Below are 19,822 nucleotides of genomic sequence, written 5' to 3' on the forward strand. Positions count from 1 at the left end.
GTGGGGAGGAGGAAGTTTCACAGTCTAGTGCATTCCCATCAGATCAGAGAACGGGGAACACATACAACTTCCCCTTTTCAAGCGCGTCTCTGCCCCCCCCCCCCCCGTTTCCTTTCAGTTCCTTCCCCTCTGGACCGGCGATGGCACGGCTGGTGGGCTAGACGGGGGCAGGCACCCAGGTACGCAGCCAACTGGGCTCCTGCCCGGCTCCACCGTGGCCTGGCAGGCTCCCTCGCTGTTACCCGGCATGCCCTTCTCCTTGTCAGGGAGGCCTCGCCCTCTTGTTTTCAAAGTTTTATAACAGTATTGTTTGTTGTCCAGCAGATTAAATTCTTTTGGAGGCTGGGGTGGGTTGAAGGAGAGAGAGGAGGGAAAAGAGAGAGGGAGAGAAAAATACAAATAACTTCCATTAGGGCCAAGAGGTGAAATGAGCTCCTTTTTGAACACAGCCCACCTGTCGCGAGAGGCCAGGGGCCAGGAGCCTGTGTCCCCGCCTCTTGGCCTGTCCTCTCCTCCCCAAGCTGGGAGACAGGTGGTCTCTGACATCCAAGGCTCTTACTCAGGGGCCATGCTGAAAAGAAGAACCAGCTAGTATCTGGGGGATTCATGTGTGAGCAACCCCCACCCCAAAGAGTGGCCTGGCCCTAACCGGTTTGGCTCAGTGGATAGAGCATCAGCCTGCGGACTGAAGGGTCCCAGGTTTGATTCCGGTCAAGGGCATGTACCTGGGTTGCAGGCACATCCCCAGTGGGAGGTGTGCAGGAGGCAGCTGATCGATGTTTCTCTCTCATTGATGTTTCTAACCCTATCCCTCTCCCTTCCTCTCTGAAAAAAAAAAAAAAAAAAAAAAAAAAAAAGGAGGTGGCTTGCCCTGCGTGGCCTGAGCTGGTCCCAGCAAAGACCCCTGATGCTCACCTCCTCAGGGGTCTGGGGACTAGGAGGGGCGGGGAGGGTCTGCCTACAGGCTCCTGCCCCCTCAGAGATGGCTCATCTCTGCAGTGAGCGTGTGGCTTGTTCGCATCCGAAATAAAAGTGATACGTTCAAGGATGCCAGAGACACGGAAAGCACCACACCCCACGCCCACCCAAGAGAACATGTGCATGGGCAAATGTTCACTCGCTAAAGGAACGGGTGAGAGTGGAGACAGCAAAGAAAGGAGAGAAAGGCAACCCAAAACAAGCGTGATCTTACAGGAAGGAGGGCCCACTGAAATGGCCCCCACCTGTCAGGCCGTTCGAAGCTAAAGCTGCAGGAGTCATAACAAGAAAGGCTACCCGGTTCTCCATATTTAATACAACCCTCATGCAGCCATTAACGGGTTTATTTCCGGCTTCGGGTTTCCTCTAAATAGTATGCCCATGTGCACACACACCTGTGCCTCCAGCAGAGCAGGTACTGCCAGTGGCCCCCGAGCAGTGCATCTGCCTGAGATAGTCCTCTTCTACCTCCTACCTTCTTCCCAGCAAACCAGGCCCGGTCCTGCCTCGTGTCCCACCCCCTCCTACCCCCCACATCTCCAGTGCCCAGTGAAGGTCCCTAGGGCTGTGGGGAGCTCAGGGCGGGCGGTACAAAGACAGGCCTAGAGCAGCTCAGGGTTCTTTCCTGATAGGGATGAAGAGCACCATGTCTTTGCCCTTTTTTTACTTGCAAATCGTATCAGTCCTACAGGGTCAGTTCCAGAAGTTGTCTCTGCAAGGGGGAACCAGGCGAGAGCTCCCCCCGCCCCCCAGCCTAGGCTTGCCTCAAAGGCAGGAAAGAAAGACAGACCGTGCAGTCCGAGGGCGTTCTAGCCCCTGGGACCCACACCTCATGCTGTTCCAGGCAGCCTCAGCGTCCACGGGCCTGGGGCTGGGAGGACATCCAATCCTCCGCCCCGCCCCCCGCCCCGCTGCCCCCCAGAGAAAGAGGACTCGTCATTGTTAGGGAGCCCTCAGCAAAGGGGATGCCAGCCAGTTCTCCCTGGAGTCTAGCCTAAGTCACCCTCCCTGCACAGGCTCAGCCATCCTCCCGTCCTCCAGGTGAACGGAAAAAACTGGGATCAAGAGGACAAACCTCCCTCCACCGCAGGGGACCTTACAGACGGCTTCGTCCACCAAAGCTACCCGCTGTGGGTTCCCCATCACAGGGCTGCTCTACATGCTGAGGCTGGATTCGGGGGGCACAGAGGGACCGACCTGAGCAAACACGGGCATGCGGCCCCGTCCAATCCTAAGCCTTCCGCAGGGAACACCTGCAGATCCAGCCTGAACCATCCGGGTCAAGTAAATAAACACACAACACTCCTCGCCCCCTTCCTACAAGCCCTGGCTGTTCAACTGAAGATCCCTCAGAGGGCCACCCCGCCAAGAAGACAGGCTGTTCCCTGCTCTGCCTCAGCACCCCTAGAAAGAGTGGGGGTCAGGCTCACTATTCAGGGAGCACAGGTGCCCAGGAATTCTCTGACCCGCCTTCCTCTCCACGGGGGAGGTCTGCCTCTTCGAGTCAGCCATGAAGCCAACGTTCCCCGTTTCCAGGACGGCATCTTACTTCCCACTGGACATGAGCCAATCCCCCCGGCAGGCGCTGCGCTTTCGCCAGCAGACAGGTAACACACACAGCGCAGGTGCACGCCGGGCAAGGCGCCGGGCAGACCTCCCACACCGGCCGGAGAGACCCCCAAGGCCCCGCGAACGGGCCTGGTTTCAGAGAGCCGCCTGGCGGAGACGGGCCTGCGTGCACACGCCAGGTGCCGCGCAGCCGGGTCAGTGGTGCGGAGCGTGAGACCTCGCAGACGCCGGGGAACGGCTGCTTCCCAGCCGAGAAGCACCACTGGGTTCTCACAGGAGCTCCAAGGAGCTGAGAGCATCAGAGAACACGAGACCCCGGGTGTTCTGAGAAGAGACCTGCAGCCGACAGAGATCAAGGCAACTGCCGAGACCCGCTCCCCATCCCTGCCCCGCCCCACCCCACTGACCAGCGACGGAACACGGCTGGAACCCAAGGAAATGACAACTGGAGTCGGGACCTGGGTCGGACCCAAATTCAGCGGGTACCAGGGATGAGATCTTGGCAGGACTCTCTGGCTGAGCTTCATCAACTATAGGGATAACACCATCTACCCTCGCAGGGCTGTGTGGGGACCAAATGAGCTGGAAAACGTGAAAAGAGCTGCGAGCATCACATGGTGTGCGTGAGAGAGGGCGGTTGCCGATCAATTCCTCTCCTGCCAGAGTCCCAGCCCAAATCCCCATCCTGGGGCGAGGGCGGTGGGCTCACAGTGCTGAAGCCCAGGTAAGTGTCTAGTAAGCAGATGGTATCTTGGAGAGATGGAGCCATTTTTAAAGCCTGCATTCTGGTTAGCGGGCTGCACGATGTGAGCCCTCAGCCCCGGGGGAGAAGGAGTGGACCATGGGGATGGAGGCTGCCCAGGGCCCGGCTCCCAGCCCTGCTGGCCTCGGGCTGGCCTTGCACAACCGCCCGCAGGACCTGGACCTGGGCTCTCCCGCACGCGTGTTATTTTTGCTACCTTTGAACTAGTGACTCAAGACTCAAAAGCCAAAATGGAACTGGCGGCTCTGAGATATTTTTGTTTTTGTGTGTGTGTTTTTTTCTTCTTCTCTCTTTTTAAATAGAAGGGCGCAAACAACCTCATGAGAAAAGAGGCTAAATATAAAGGAAAACTTCCTGACAGCAAAGGGCACAGACCCCGAGCAGGTGTCTCGGGGAAGGGCCAGGACACACAGGACCTGCCTGCACCCCCATGTTCTCTCCGGACTCGGGGCCAGACAGAGCAGTGTGTGCATCTTTCTAGAACACGGCACCTCAACTCACCCCAACCCACAGGCACAGCTTGCCCCGGCAGCTCCCACACGCTGGCCCATCTAGACAAGCCTCTTGGTGGGAGCAGCGTCCCCGTCCTCTGTCACCGGAGGGTCCTCATCAGCCACCTTCCCACTTGCTTCTGGGGGAGGGGGCCTTTGAAAGTTGTCCCCACCCGCCTGCCTGCCCTGATTGACAGCATCAGTGCCTCTTCAGAGCACAGGACTGCCGCTGGAGGCGGGTCCTCAGACCCCTCCCTTCTCCCTAGCTGGGGTCCAGCTGCCCTTGTCCAGAGTTTCTGGCTAAGATCTACCTCCACCCACATCCAGGGAGCCCCTGCCGGAGTTGGCAGGAACCTCCCAAAGGCTTCTTTGCCAACCCCCTCATTTTCTCGAGAATGCGAGCGAGTCCCAAAGAGGTAAAGCGAATGGGCTTTCACCAAGGGAGCCAAGGCCTGCTGACCCGTCTCCACCAAGTCACGGAAGCCGGCGTTCCCTGAGCCCCCACCGCACCCCGTGCCACCCCAGGCCCCTGGCGGCAGAGGGCAGTGTCCGTGGTGGGGAGGGGAGCGGGTGTGACCCGGGGCCAGGAGGGAAGGAGCAGCACGTGGCCTGAGTCACGTGGCCCGGCCGCTGTTCCGCTGGCGCCACGTAAACAAGCCCTGGGCCCTGGAGCCGGCCCCACGGAACTCTCCCTCCCACGTCCCCAGCCGCCCACTGCCTCCGCCTCAAGACATCAGGCTCACCCAGGCCTCGGTAACACGGGGTGACTTCTCGTCCCTTCCCCTCCGCCTGTCCCTTCCCTATCGCCACCATCTCAGAAGCACGTGCTGTGCCAGGAGAGGCTGGGCACAGAGCTCTGCCTCCCCCGGGCACATATTTCACCGGTGACTCGGCAAAGCCGTATCCCGAGGTGCCCGTGCTGTGGGGCAAGGGGCGCGGTGACCGGGCTGAGGCAGGGACACCAGCAGGCGCCGCTGAGGGTGGGAGACGGAGCCCCGAGGGCTGCCATGGCCAATGGACACACCCTGGTCTGCGGGAGACCCACGGCCTGATGGCTACGGCCTCCGAGGTCCGTGCCAGTTCCTCTGAGCTGTGCGGACCTTGGATGCCTTTCCTAGGTGACAGAACGAGAGGGCTTGGCATCCATCTCCATCCTAACTCTCTGGAGGCCTGAATACTATGGCTTCCCCATGTGGCTGAGGTCCTTCGGGCCCCTACATTCCCTCCCGACCAACATCTGGACCCCCACTCCTTATGCGTGGGGGTCCTCCTTTTCCGGAACGTCTACTTTATGTTCCTTTCTATTCTGTTTATTCCTGTTTTCTACCTCCGCCACACCAGCATGCTGCCTCCCCAGCACCCCGTCCAGGCCCTGGCACATTGCAGAGGCCGAATCCAGATTTGAGGAGGGGATGGATTTGCCTGCTCCATCCTGCCCGTCCATGGATATCCCAGAGGGCCTTCCTGGGCCCAGCCTCCCCCCAAAACGGGCGCCTGGCCTTCCACTCTGTTCACATCCGTTCTCCTGGCCGCCTCCCCACGGAGGGCCTCAGCTCCCCAAAATGTCTGCACCAGCCCCAGCGGGCGAGAATGAAAAGCACAGGCTTTGGACGTGCCTGGGTTGAAATCTCAGCAACCCCACTTACCGAGTGAGTGACCTTGGTGAAGTCACTTCACAGTCACAGTTTCTTTCACCGTAAGAGGGAAGTAACACCTGCTTCATACGGTGGTTCTGACGCTGAAATCAGATAAGCAGAGGCGGGCTCTGCACACAGGTCAGTTTCCCTATCCCGGGACTGCCTGCTGAGACCAAGAGCTCTGCTGCCCATCCCACGCCTCCCAGGCTCAGCACGGGCCCTGAGCTGGGCTCCAAGTGCTCACACGTCCATTCCAGGCCCCAGCAGGCAGCCCTGGCTGGACACGGGATACACCCTCCCACGCCCTCTTGGCCTTCAACCTGCGATCAATACACAGCCATCTCCCTACGTGGCGTTCTCCATCCTCATCCTCCCGCTCCTCCCCTGCCCAGGCTCAACATGATTGCATCAGGTTCTGCATGGGCCTTGGGGCCTGCAGGTGTTCCCCGGCTCTATCGGCCCACAGGCAGCTCCCGTGGAGGGAGCCAGCGGGAACCCAACCACAGCCTCTGCTTTCCTCACAGACACTGCAAGTCCCAGAAGAGCAAAGTGAAGCGAGGGCCTCCCTGGCACAGCCAGCTGGTGGGAAAGGGCAGGCGGTATCTCTCACATATCTCCCAGGAAGGCAACGTGCCCACAGAAGTGACCGGCACAAGGTACAGATCCTCTCTGAAGCTGTGGCTGCAGCCTCGGGGGCACCAGTGCCAGGGGACAGAGCCAAGGCATGCATTAAACCGTTCACAGCCCCGACCAGACCAGGATTCAATGGGACCGAGAAGGTGCTGACCAATCAGGTCCCCTGGCAGGGCCCCGCCTCCAATGCCCGCTGCCCAAGCCACGCCACCACAGCTCGGGTGCCACCAGCTCGGTTAACCTCTGCTGGACTCAGATGGAAAGGCCTCACCCTGCCTCCTGGCTTCCAGACCACAAGGTTCCAAAGGTCAAGGAAAAAGTGCCAGATATGCCTGTCCTACCCGCACCGCCCCCCCCCCGCCGCCCCCCCCTCCTGCCCTCCCCAGGAGGTGTCAACTGCTCTGCTGGCCTGACTTGCAACACACAGTGCTCCCGGCTGGTGAGCAGGGACACAAGAATGAGGCGAGGAGCACACATAGGAAAATCAACAGGGAAGCTCCACCCGGGTCTGGAAAGGCCAGAGGTGACAGGCACCTTAGCTGCCCACCCTGGCTCTCCCAATCTGGACAGGCAGGGCTGCGAGTGGGAGTGGCGGTCACCCAGAGCCCGGCCAGGGATGCACCGCACACGGGAGAGCAGAGGCCCCTTGACCATGGCCAACAGCTCCGTCTGGCTCCAGCCCCACAGCCGGCACATCTGGAGGGACTTGGCCCGTGCCTCTTCGTCTCCCCAGCAGCACCAAAGTCGACCCCTCCTCTTTATTCATGTTCCAGACCCAACACCCTTAGCCATCGCTTGCTCCATGGCTGAGGAGAGTAGCCCGTCAGGCTGCTGGAGGGGCTGAGACTGGTCAAGTTCCTTGAAGGAAGAGAAACCCGACTCATCCCCACAGCCCTGGGTGCCTCCGTCTGGAGCAGTGGTTCTCAACCTTGGCTGCACATTAGAATCACCTGGGAATCTTTTTAAAATCCTGATTTCTGGGCCTCATCCTCTGGAAATTCTGTTTCTTTGTTATGGGGTGGGGCCACAACATTAGTAACAAAGAAACAGAATTTCCGGAGGATGAGGCCCAGAAATCAGGATTTTAAAAAGATTCCCAGGTGATTCTATTGTGCAGCCAAGGTTGAGAACCACTGCTCTGGAGGATCTCAGGCTGCTCAGAGCCAATTCACAGATGCATCTCAGATGGGAAGAGAAATGAAAGAACTGAAACATGGTGGAAGCACTGGCCTGCCTTCCCAGGGGAGGGAGTGGGGTGAGGAAGAGAGCGGAGAGGTGGGACCCCACAGGGCCTCCGGTTGTTAGCGAGGGTGTCATCAAATTACGCAGCAACCCTCCTTTTCTCTTCAGACACCAGACAAAGCTGCCCTGGCTAATTCCAACCAGTGCTACTGGCCCAGAGCGTTGCCGGAATCTACTTGGTAGGGGTGAGGTTTCCCGGCGACAAGGCCAGCGCCGGGAGTCGGCTCTCTGAATTGTCTCTACAAGGCGACAGGCCTCCCCAGTTCTGCAGCCGTCATCGTTTTTAATCACCCATGCTATTATCCTCAAGCGAGGCAGAGAAAAACATTTCTACATCCACTGCCTACAGATGCTCTGCCATGGCTTACTGGGCGTGGAATTTTTTTTTTAAGGCCAAGGCAATAATAGCTTAGAGGAAGAAAGTGACACTGACACACACACACACCCACACACACACACACACACACACACACAAAGGTAGGCAACCCGGGCAGTGTGGCTCTGTGGTTGAGCATCAACCTATGAACCAGGAGGTCACGGTTCAATTCCCGATCACGGCACATGCCCAGGTTGCGGGCTCAATCCCCAGTGTGGGGTGTGCAGGAGGCAGCCGATCAATGATTTTTCTCTCATCATTGATGTTTCTATCTCTCTCTCCCTCTCCCTTCCTCTCTGAATTCAATAAAAATATATTTTTTTTAAAAGGTAGGGAAAGAGCCCCTAAATCTACTGCCCAGGCCACAGTCTACACTCCAGACTGAGCTCTAGACTGAGGCCACAAGACTAAAGGTGCTAGAGTAAGAACGGACATCCCCAGAGATGACTCCGGGAAGAGGACACCCCAGTGCCAGGGTTCCCAGGACCTTGAGGGGTTACTGGGAAGCTCAGGCTACGTGATATACTGGGGGCTGAGGAGAGTAGCCCGTCACTGACGCGGGAGACACAACTGCTCTGCCGGCAGCCACATCCAGCAACCTCCCAGCCATCTCCCACACACCCCAGCAGCCAGGTCGCTTCGTGGGCCACCTGCCCCCGGTATCTGCTGGCAACTAACCCCGTTCACAGAAGAGCTGGGAGGAAGAGAATGGGAAGGAGAGAAAAGTCGTTTGGGAGACTCTGAATGAAGACATTGAAGGATTCCTCACCGAATAAGGAAAATGGCCTCCATGGGAAGAGAAGGGGTTGGGGAAAAAACGAGAAGGGGACAGGCCACACCTGACTTACCCGGGCGGCCGGGAAGGGGTTAAGTCATATTTTCCAGGCTGCATCAGGTTTCCACGGAGCAGCCTGGTGGTGCGCCACATCCATCAGCACTTTGGGTCCCGGAACTGCAGCGGTGGCTCAACAGCACCTGCAAGAGGGAGAAGGCAGAGAATCCAGCCCACTCTGCCTGTACCACCCAGCATGACACCCTCAGTCACCACCAACTCTCCTGAGGTCGGCTGACACCTCTGCCTGGCGAAGGCAGATTTCCAGAAACTCCAAGGGGGGGGGGGGGGTGAGGGCAGGGAGCAGGCGCAGTTCCCGGATGCCGGAGCTGAGCTTGCCCTCATGTATCCTAAAGAAAATCAAAGGAAGGAGGAGGAAGGGGTGGGGAAAGGCAGGGAAGACAAGAGGTCCAACAGAAGGAAGGGGGAGGTCAAGGCAAGGCAAACAGGAAACCCAGAAGACATACCAGAGGCTGGTCTTCGCCACGGGTCACGCTGTGCCTTCAGCCACATCCAGGGCCACAGCCAGGGCCTGGTCTCTCCTCGTCCAAAGTCCAAATCCATCCAGGCTGTCAGCCCCTCCTACATCAGTACCCTCATCCATATGACCTTTGTATCCATCCGCATCTAAATGAGGGGAAGAGAGCTTGGCAGCCCTGAATCGGGCGAACACACACACACACACACACACACGCACACGCACACGCACACGCACACACACGCGCACGCACACGCGCACGCGCACGCACACACGCACACACGCACGCCGCACACACATGCACGCGCACACACACGCACACACACGCGCACGCACGCACACACACACACACGCACATGCACACACGCACACACACGCCCCTCCCAGAATGAAAGGCCCCTGAGAGACGCCTCACTCTCGAGGTTCTGATCCTCCGGTAGAACTACTGCTCTCCCACAGGGGAGGGCAGACGCGTCCGATAAGAACTGCTTAGCGAAGGCTATATATAGTCTAGGTTCCAACCGGCCTAGAGATTTGGAGCTAGAACTTGGCAGAGAACCATGCTAGATGCTGGCAAGGACCAGCCTCCCTCAGCCAGCCAACTGAGAGCCTCACCTCCCTGCCGGGGGCAGGGAGGGCAAACAGGGTCCTTCCATTTGGCCCATTAACACTCTGCACTGAGGGACACGGGCTTTTGGCTCCATTTTAGGGAAAACCGACGTCTCCGAAATGAGAGGGGTGTGTGTGTGTGTGGGGGGGCTGAACCCTGAGTTCTAGCCTCTCTCCAGCTCTCCGCACAGCAGGAGAAAAGCAATCCAGTCCTCTCTTCCGGAGCACCAAGGGTGGGGCGTGCCGGAACAGAACGGAGACGCCACAGCAGCTGGCTGGGGTCAAAAAACATCTATCCACTCCCGATGTCTGAAGGAATAAAAGAATGCAGACAAACACTTACTGCACGGAGCCGGGCTGCCACGCATCTGTCTCTTTTGGGGGGTTACAAATAAATGCAAACGGGCGCACAGGACCCCACAGGATGGCCGCTGTCTTCTGCAACCAGCACCCTCCTCAGCTGGGCCGTGTCTCCACGAAGTTGTCACTCACGGAGCTCAACTCCTCTTGAGTTCTCTGTGGGGAAGAAGCAAAAGGAAGACAGGTGGGCTCAGCTACGGGGCCAACCACAAGCAATTCGTTGTGCAGGCTCCAGCCAGGCCCCATTAGGGTTATGATGTGGCCCTGGGACCGTGGCCCTCCGCTGCGGCTCAGCATCCAATGACAGAAGCAACACTTTGCTGGGCCCATCGTCCTGGGGAAAGACCAGTGCCACTGGGCACAGCGTCTTGTCAAGGAAGGCCTGTCCACCAGCTCTTTCAAAGACAAACCTGAGGCTGGCGTGGCTCGGTGGTTGAGCGCCGACCTGTGAACCAGGGGGGTCATGGTTGGATTCACATGCCCAGGTTGTGGGTTCGATCCCCAGTGGGGGGCGCGCAGGAGGCAGCTGACCAATGAATCAATGATCCTCTCTCATCTTTGATGTTTCTACCCTTCTCTTCCTCTCCCTTCCTCTCTGAAATCAATAACATTATTAAACAACAACAACAAAACCTGAGGGACGACGGAGCTCTCTGAACTACAGCATCGGGGCTCTCTTCATACACACAGCTTCTGGACAAGGAAACAGGAGACTCAAAGCATCCAACACCCACCTATAGATGATTTTTTTTTAGGTCAAGTTGCTCTGTACTCAGGCTCAAAGAGACATGACGCAAAGGGGCTGGTGCTGCCTGTGAGCTCTGGGTGGGGACGGCGGCTCACCCATCGCTCTGACCAACTGTCCGCTGTGACCTCGGTCAGGTCTCCCTGCTCCCTCAGCCTCCCAAGGCCCCCAAGCCACTCCTTCCAGAGGTCCCCCGTGAGTCCCGCCCGAGGTCTCTGGGGAAGGGAGGAGGTGCCAGCATCGCCTGTGGGGACGCGTGAGACGGAGCAAGGGGACACAGGGACGGGAGGCCGGGAGCCCCGGGCCAGGCTGCCCCTCCGTCCCCACCCACAGGTGGTCGGCTCCCCTGCCCTGCGACACGGAAGGGGGAGGAGAGAGAGCGAAGCCAGATGCTGGGGATAATGGTTTGGCCACCATTCAACGGCAATGGAGCTCCGTGTTCTCCCTTCCTCCCAAGCAGGGATGGTGGGGCGGGGCCGGCGGGCAGGCGGGGCTTGGGGGCAGGTCACATGCACTCAGCGCAATGCGGCAGATTCAGGAAAAGCCTAGAACTCTGAGCCGCCATGACACACACACCCCCAGGTCAGGAACTCAAGGTCTATAATTTTCCCTGAGAAGGGAGGGAGGCAGATGAAGGGGAGATAAGCTTTGATTTGGGAAGGCAGGAAAGGGGAGGCCCAAGCAGGCTACTCAAGAGCTGAGCTTCAGCTTAAGGCCAGGGATGCGTCTCCACCATCTTCACACGATGCCAGCTGAGAAAAACCTAAGATGCCACATCCCCACGATGGGCATTTGTCCGTGGGGTCCCGGAGCGCTCCTGCTAGCCCGGCCCCCACCCCAAGAAGAGACCCCCACCTTCTGTCCAAGGCAACCAGCCACAGGGAGGCATCCCCAAGGGGCCCTGGCAAGATGTCTCCCATTTGGGACTCATGAGAGGAGCTCAAGAAGCGACCCTGTTTGTCAAGTTCATCTAAAAATACAAACAGCTGCATGTTCTTTTCCGATTCTAAGAAGCAAGGGCCCACAGAACCCTGGTGAGTCCCCGGGGCTCCCCCCGGCCCCGATACCCAGCGGTGGGCTTCTTGCTGCCCAGCCCGTGTTGAAAATGACCCTGGTGGCCGCCGCGGGGTCAGCTCCCAGCCCCGACAAGCTGCGTCTGCTTTCACGCTGACAGAATGTCCTGGCCATTCAGCTGAGCGCTCCATCTTCCTGCTCCCAACGCACTGAGTCATCATCCAGAGAGGAAAAAAACAAGAGCAGCCGTCACCAGGGTCCCCACTGCCGTCGGCTGGCGACTCATGGCTGTCGTCACTCTCCGCTCTGCAGCCCCAGAATTGGTGACGAGGGGCCTCGGGGTGCCCGGCTCCCCTCCCACGGATGCGTGGCAGGAAGCAGGCAACCACTGCTGCGAGGAGGGGAGGGAAACTAACCTGGCATCCAGAGGCTCCCAGGAAGGCGCCCCGGTTAACCCTCCCTCTGCCACCACCGGTCCTCCGGCTCCGTTCCCGTGGCCTCGCTCTGAGGCAGACGGTGGAGGGGCATTTACTCTGGGTGGGGAAGGGCACGCCTGGCAGGCTTCAGGTGCCTGCTGTCTGGAGACCTTCTCCGCACTCCCACTCCCCTGGCTCTGCTTCTGCTGTCCCTGAAGGCACGCAAGCTCCCCTCGCCCCCATTTCTTCTCGAGCCCAGCCAACTGCTGTGTTCCTTCCTCACGTCCCTGCAAACCTACTGGGTAGGGGCAAGGGAGCCACACTTTCGGTCGGGAACCTATTTGCTTGGCAAGGTATCAGGCATTTCTGTGTAGTCACAGTGGCGCCGTCTTCCTGACTGAGGACACGGAGACTTAGGAAGATCAAGTAATTTGTCTAAAACCACCCGGTGAAGACGAGGCAGGGTCCAGACGCAAACCTCCGTCTGTGCAAGAGCAATCCACGCCCCTGCTCTCTGCCTCCCACGCTCTCCACTCCCTTCTGGGTTCTGGAGCTGATTTCTGCTCAGAAGACACCATCCCCACCCAACCCCCTCATCCTCTTCCAGGATCACTGAGGTTTGTCAGTCCATCCATATCAGCTATAAAGCAAGAAGCCGGCCTCATGAATGAAACTGGCCACAACCGAAGAGGATAAAGTCAATGAGGGTGGTATGGGCCAGCCAAGGGACCCAGGCCGTAGGTGCAAAAGGACCGGCTACCCAAAGTCCCACCACGCATGAGGAGCTTACAAAATTCCTTAAATAGTCATGTTGGGGGGACCTACCTCGTCGTTCAAAGGCATTTTGCAGACACAGAGGATGGAGAGAGGGAAAAAAAACACACAAAGGCTTTGAGAGACCAGGGTTCGAACCATGATCAGAACACTTACCGGCCATGGGTGCTCCCCGCAGGGTTGGGGTGAGGAATAAATGAAATGACCGCTGTGAGAGAGCTGGATGGGGGACCCAGCAGGGAGGAGGCACCCACTGGCTACGTGTGAGCTCACAATCTAATAGGTGACGTGAGATTTACAGATAAAAAACAACAACTAAAGGAACATAAAGGGGGGATGAAGCCCATGGGAGCTGGGCCCAAGGGGGCAGGGGTGGCTCTGAGGACCCCGCTGGTGAAGGGGAGGACAGGTCCGCGGGGGACAGCGGGCACTGCGGCAGGTGGGTGGGTGCCACGGAAAATGCCACCGGTGAAAGCAGAGACGGGAAAAGCAAGCAAAAGGAAGTCACCTGGTTTTGCGAGAATCTGTGGCCACCTAGGGACAGGATCTAAGGCTGGCTGCAGACAGCCCCCGGCAGGCAGCCTGCGAGGGGAAGGCTCTCCTCTGGATCGAGGAGAAACCATTTCACGTTTCTGGGCAGGAAGACAAGATGGCTGCTGCACGCAGCTGGTCGGGAATGGCACGGGGAATGGCACGGGGATGGGGATGGGGACGGCAGGGCGCCTGCTGGGCTCGGGGGATCGGCTCTGGCAGGGGCCTGAGCACAAACAGAGGGGAAAATGGCAAACAGACAGGGTCATCCGAACAGATCCTCGAACTGCCAGGGACCCCCCAACCCCTGCCTGTGGGAGGCTGCCTGCCCCAGGCAGACCTATTTGGGGAACCCCAAGCACAGATCCCACACGTCTAAGATGAGCTGCCATGGCTCTGCCTCCTCTCCACGCCCCCCCACCCCCAAGATCCAGCCGTTCGCCCGACAGCCCTAAGCCTCAGGCTGAGGCATGATGACCCAGGCCTTGGTTCAGCAGGGCCCATGCTCTGGCAACACCCGGGCCCCAGTGGTGAGCCCCCCCCCCCCAGGGCTGTGCTTGGGGTTGGGACTGGGCCACCTTCACTGCGGCAGCCACCGATGCCCACCTCTGCCCCCCCGCATGCCCCCCCCCGCTCCCCCCCCCCCATCACAGCCCCTGCACCCCCCCTCCCCGCCCACTGCAGAACCGGCACAGCAGGACCAGAAAAACCAACGCCACCATGTCAGAGACCAGCACACATACCTCCAAAATGGCAGCCTTGCAAGAAAAGGAGTCCAAGCACATTATCAGCCCACCTAGGGAACAGAGGGCCAGTGACAAGAGTAGTCGACGGCCAACCACCTCCCACCGGGGCCTCCCAACCTTTCCTCACTCTCCCAACTGGCACATCGTCCCCCTCAGAAACTGCCTCTCAAACGCCAGAAGCATAAGAGGGGAGGAAGGGCATCAGCCCATGCCCCCGGGAGGTCCTGGGGGCCAGAGGTGGCCCCGGGCACTCAGAAGGACAGCCTACGTTCTACACCCCAATACGAGGAACAGCTGTCTGCAAACCTAGCTCCTACCTCTGACCGGACGAGAGCGGAACCTTTCATGGCTCCCCTGTGAGACCCTCCCCAGCTTCGTGGGCCCCGGGAGCCAGGAGGTAGGCTGGCGAGGAAGGGCCGAGCAGGCGCAGCCGTGCCCTCCGTTATGTAAGAAGAAGGGCGGTGCTGCCCTAGGCCAGAGACCCAGGGCGCATTGTGCTCCCAGATGCGCAGTCATGGGCGGGGGCCACTGCGCAGGGCAGGGCTCGGGGACCCCCTCCCCACCAATGTGAGACCTGCACCACAGACGGGATGGGGAGCTGGAACCCTGAATTTCCCCCGTCCCCTGCCCCCCAACCAGAGGAACAGCCTGCTGCCCTAGTTTTGCTCTCACTCTCGTCTCTCCCCAGAAGGACAAGCCTGGCTCACCTCTCAGGCCCCAGGGGCTCTCCCTGAAACCCCACCTGATACGCAGCTTCTGAGCAACGTCCGGGGGGTCGGTCCCATCCTCACCTTTGCAAGCGCCAGGGAGCAGCAGCTTCCAGAAGGCAGGTCCTTCCCACACTGGGCTCAGCTCTGGGCAGCCCCAGACGTCAATGCAAATCTCTGGTCCCCCCTGGGAGTAGCCCAGAGTCAGCAGGAAGCCCGGGGGGTGGCAATAGCAGCGGCAGCAGCTCTGCCCTACCTTGCCCGGGCGTTTCCAGGGGAGCCAAGAATTATTTTGCCGCAACACTGAGGTGTGGCTGGTTGGAAAATTCCCTTTTCTGACACCAAACTAAAGGACAGATATTTTCTTCCAGTTGGGCCAACCCTCTGTGCACCTGTCTACCTCCCCAGCCCTTCCCCCTGTACGAAGTTTGGGGTGCCCTGAGCTCCCCTTCCTTAAAGTGCATGAAATAAAAAGGCCCAGGAAGAGGATTCTGCTGGTCAGTCAAAAGCAGGCACCCAGGAGCACATACGCACACCCCTAAACAGATTTTAGAAAGCTGCTGGGCTTCTCCCCCCTCCCCTTTAAGCAAGTGAAATGCAAATTCAGATTTGATACCTTGCCCTCAGCCAATGAGAGAGAGGTTTTCACCTGCCACGGGCCAACCCACCAATCAGAGGAAGTGTCTGGAGTGAGAGCCCTCCCCTGGCCAATGGAAGGCCAGCTCAGTCACTTAGTTAATGATGCAGCAGTACAAGGAAGGCCATCACATGTGAACTGGAAGGGTGCCAACATGGAGACACAGAGCGCGCAAGGTAAACAACTTTCCAACGCCAAAGGGATGACATTTAATCTCTAAATGCTGGCTTCCCCGCTCAGCTCGTCTTTAAACCCTCTCGGCTGGCCCCCCACACCCCGGGAACCTCACTACCTGTCCCCCCAGAGATCCTAACAAGATGCAACAGTGACTGCGTCACCATTCCCCACTTTCCCCAACTACGCAGTGACAAGCCAACCAGCTTCACCCCACGTCTCCCAGCCCACACCCCACCCTGCCCACCTGCTCCTCACCAGCCAGATTCCCAGGGCTGAGCGTTTCAGTAAGGCAGCCCCTGGGCAACTGTGCCCTGGCCTCCCTCTCAGCACCTCTCCTTCTCACTCCCCCTCCCCCGCCCCCCCCTTCCACCTGAGACCTGCTCGGACAGACAGACAGTGCTGACACTTAACCTGGAAAACCAGTCCGTGTGTCTGCCCAACAGGAGAACAGGAGGATAAAGAGTAGGAGGTCAGGTGGGACGCCTGGGAAAGCTTGCTCCTCTCTCCTCGCCCCTGAACAGGTCTGAGCAGCTGACACGAAGGGAAAAGAAACTGAAGTGGGAAAAAAAAAAGAAAAAAAGCTCTCTCTCCAAGAAAAAAATAGCAAAAAGTGAGAAAGGGGGTGAGAAACACAGAGCGCCCACATACGCAGAGACATCGCCCCCGATCCCAGCAAATACGTACGTGGGGGAAGAAGAGGGTTACGCCATCAAGTCCTGAAGCCCATCGGACCGCCCATCGCCGGCTGCGCAGACCCAAATCTTGGTCCGGCTGTAAGATGCCGCAGTCTCGAATGTTCCAGAAATCGGTCCGGTTAAGTCTTCCACTGTGGCCCCACCACCTCTTGCTCCCACCCCTACCTCCCCCCCCCCCACCTCCTCCCCACGGGAACCGCCCGTGCCACCTTGCGTATCATCCTCTTATAGCCTAGGCTACCCAGAGGCCTCCGGCCCCCAGCAGATTTCTGAACGGCTTGGCAAGTGAGCTGGCAGAACCTGGTGCCCGGTGTTGCTATGACTTGTTTCTTGATTTCTCTCTCTCTGCTGCAGCACGGCTGTTGCTAGCAGACCTATCGACGGAGCGCTCTCTCTCTCTCCCTCTCCCCCTCTCTCTCTCTGAGCTCTGTGACGCAGATCTAAATTCTCCAGTCTGCTCCTTGTGTTGCAAGAGCAGAACTGCAGCTTTTCCCCTGGAGAGCCTGAGGGCAGTGCCAAGGCTGGTCAAACAAGGCAAAAAAAAAAAAAAAAAAAAAAAAAAGTTGGGCCTGCACTCGGCTCCCTGGCCACACTTTCCCCAGTCCCATTTTTACCCCACACCTCACTGCTCTGGGGCATCGAGAGCCTGGTCCCTGCAGGCTCACACCTTCCCTGAGGGCTTCCCAGCCACAAGACCAGCTTAACTCTTTGAGGGACAGCACCCACAAGGCAGACAGGGCTGTCCCACACCAAATGTTGCGTCATCTTTTCTTGAGCCCTGGGAGAAGGCCCTGTGAGCTTCTCCCGGCTGGCCATAAGAAGAAAATGGTCCTCACCCTGAGACCACTGTCCTGTTAACTCTTTCTGCCACAGACAAGTCCAGATTCACAGCGCAGCTGGTCTGTGCTGTGTTTTGCTTTTTTGGCCCCCAACCAGGACCTTTTTCTCCCTGGAATTTCCTAAAGACAAGAAGTGTAATTAAAACATTGCCTGGCTTATCCCACGAGTGAGATCCTTGTAGCGGGGCAGGAACCCGAGAGCCCAAATTGAATGGCAGCCTGAAGAATGCAGAGCAAAAGCGTCTGGGTCTCCATTCTTCCTGAGCTCAGAATTTTAGAGACGGGGTGGATCCGTCCAAATCGCTCCTCAAAAGGCACTTATGCCACACTCAGTCCCGGAGATCCAGGTTGCTGAGTCATTTGTTCCCAAGAAGATCCTCCGACAACATGAAAAGCAGCAAAACAGAGCGGCAGCCACGCCTGGACCTGGAGTGGCCAAGGACTGGGTTCTTCTCTCTGGGGGTGGGCAGCCAAGTGAGATAAGGCGCCACCAGCCCACCCCCACTGCCCCTGTGATGGTAATGCCTGGGTATTCACATACCTGGACACTCTTTTGGGGATGGGGGAAGGGGGGGAAACCAATGCTCTGGAGAAGGCCTGAGACTGTCTTAGGAGACTGACAGGTCTCCACTACAGCAAAGCACAGACCCAGATATGTTTCCAGAACAATTCCGATGCTATCTCTGGACCCTGTATACCTAGGCAGACCCAAGGGGTCTTGGATCCCACATCACTACATCCAAAGAATCCAGACCCATAAAGGTTTCTGACAACCAGTTGCACCATAGGAGGCTAGACCTGACTGGAAGTGAGAGAGATACTCGGGTCCTGGGGCAGGTGACTCATAAAATACATCACGTCAAGAACCCTGCCACTCCCAAGAAGATGGCTTGAGACAGAGAGGCCAGGCAGCCACGTTCTCCCGTGCACTGCCTCCCCAGCCGCCTTCTTCAAGCAACTACCCTGGGCCCCGGTTTCACACAGCAAGAAGACCACTTGGAAGACAACCACGGCACTCCACGGTTTTCAAAGAAGCCCAGGGCATCATCGGTGCCAGGCTCCCCGCGGGGGGCAAAGTGCTTCAAATTCACACCTTCTGGGCTCCAGGGTAGAGCATGCCAATGAAGAAGTTACCTACTGGTCTGATGACCGAAGGAAGGCGGCCTTGATGGCACTAGAGCCAGCCCCCCGGAATGGTCCTCTGCCTACTTAAATACCATTTGCCGGAGTTTCCTTTTCCATGGAAGAAAAACATGCCTAAGTTCATGTCAGGACATTCCTGATTTATCCAAGAGCCCAGGATCAAATAAACAAAGGGCTCTGAGCTCTGCCAGGGAGCCTCCTGCTCCAGGACAGAGAACCAGGGGGAAGTAGGGCTCCGCGCACAGTTGGCCCATCACCCGGTGAACCTGGTGAATGACCTGGCTGCTCACTGCCATGGCGCTGGGGATGTCACGGGTGGGTGGCGGTGAGAAAGAAGAGGCAAGTCAGTCATGAGAGACGGAGCAAGAGTGACTTCGGGTCAGAGGAGGGCCGTTCACAGCCACAGGGGTTGCAGGTAGAGGCCGACTGTGGTCAGCCTCTGAGCTTGGGTAAATGCAAAGAAAGGTCCCCGTCTCAGGGGCTCAGCCGGAACCGACTCTGACTTGCAAAGCAGTATGACAAGCTCTATGTTTGGGAAGCTTTTGTTAGGTTTCACTCTTCACCTAAGTCTTCTCTTCTTCTTCTTCCCACAGCCCCATCACCGTTCTTACCATGTCGCTAGGATTGAACCGGTCATTTTAGGTGCCTCTGCCCGGTTCTAGCTCTTTCTTCTGTTAACTTGATTCTGCGCGGCACCGAGAACAGAAACAGCCCAATGGGATGACCAGGAAGCAGAAACGAATTTGGTTCCAAAAAAACCAGGGGAGGATGTTTACTTAGCAAGCACGCTCGAGCCTACCAGGAAGCGACTTTACAGGGTGCTGCGTGCCGTGTTTGACTTCGGGGGTAGAGATAACTTGTGAGTGAGTGAGAAGGGGCTGGCTCCTCCCGGGCACACTCGGGGGGCCTGCGGAGGCTGGGCCGGGGCAGACTTGCAAAGGCAGGGCTTCCCCTCCAAGCCAGCAGGCCACTGGTCCTCCCGGGCTCCTCTGCAGCTACAGGCCTCGGAAATTAGCCCGGCCCTCCAAACATCGCGAGCTCCCCATGGCCTCTGACGGATCTGGGTCAAAACTTTGCGATGCCAAAGACGAAGAATTTTTTTTTTTTTCTTTAAAGGGAAGGAGCTGAACTTTTACCCAGCCCTTGCCCAGGGTTTGGAATGCAAGCACCCTGTCACTGCCACAGACTCCCATTTGGCATCAGCCAGGACAGCAGGCTTGGGGCAGCCTCTACGTCCTCTCATGTCCTCATTAGGACCACTCTATAGGGACAGGAGCTCTAATGCAGACAGAAACTGTTTCTCTCCAGACAGGGGAGCTGGGCCGGGGCTGATCCCAAACGCCACACCAGTATCAGGGCCCGAGTGGGTGTTGCAGAGAGAGATCAGGCCCAGGCCCACAGGGACGAGGTGTTTCTGTGCTCCGCCTGGG

General features: G+C 58.2%; 1 long non-coding RNA gene across 1 annotated transcript; it reads right to left on the minus strand.

Moving 5' to 3' along the window:
• On the minus strand, positions 1-13,957 carry LOC118672835. Its single transcript, XR_004973223.1, has 4 exons — positions 9,952-13,957; positions 8,989-9,148; positions 8,538-8,664; positions 1-342 (listed from the first exon to the last, which is right to left on the minus strand). It is a non-coding gene; the product is annotated as an uncharacterized LOC118672835 (long non-coding RNA).
• Between the last annotated feature and the right edge of the window lie 5,865 nt (positions 13,958-19,822).

The sequence above is a fragment of the Myotis myotis genome, unplaced genomic scaffold (genome assembly GCF_014108235.1).
Source record: "Myotis myotis isolate mMyoMyo1 unplaced genomic scaffold, mMyoMyo1.p scaffold_m19_p_18, whole genome shotgun sequence".
Classification (NCBI taxonomy): domain Eukaryota; kingdom Metazoa; phylum Chordata; class Mammalia; order Chiroptera; family Vespertilionidae; genus Myotis; species Myotis myotis.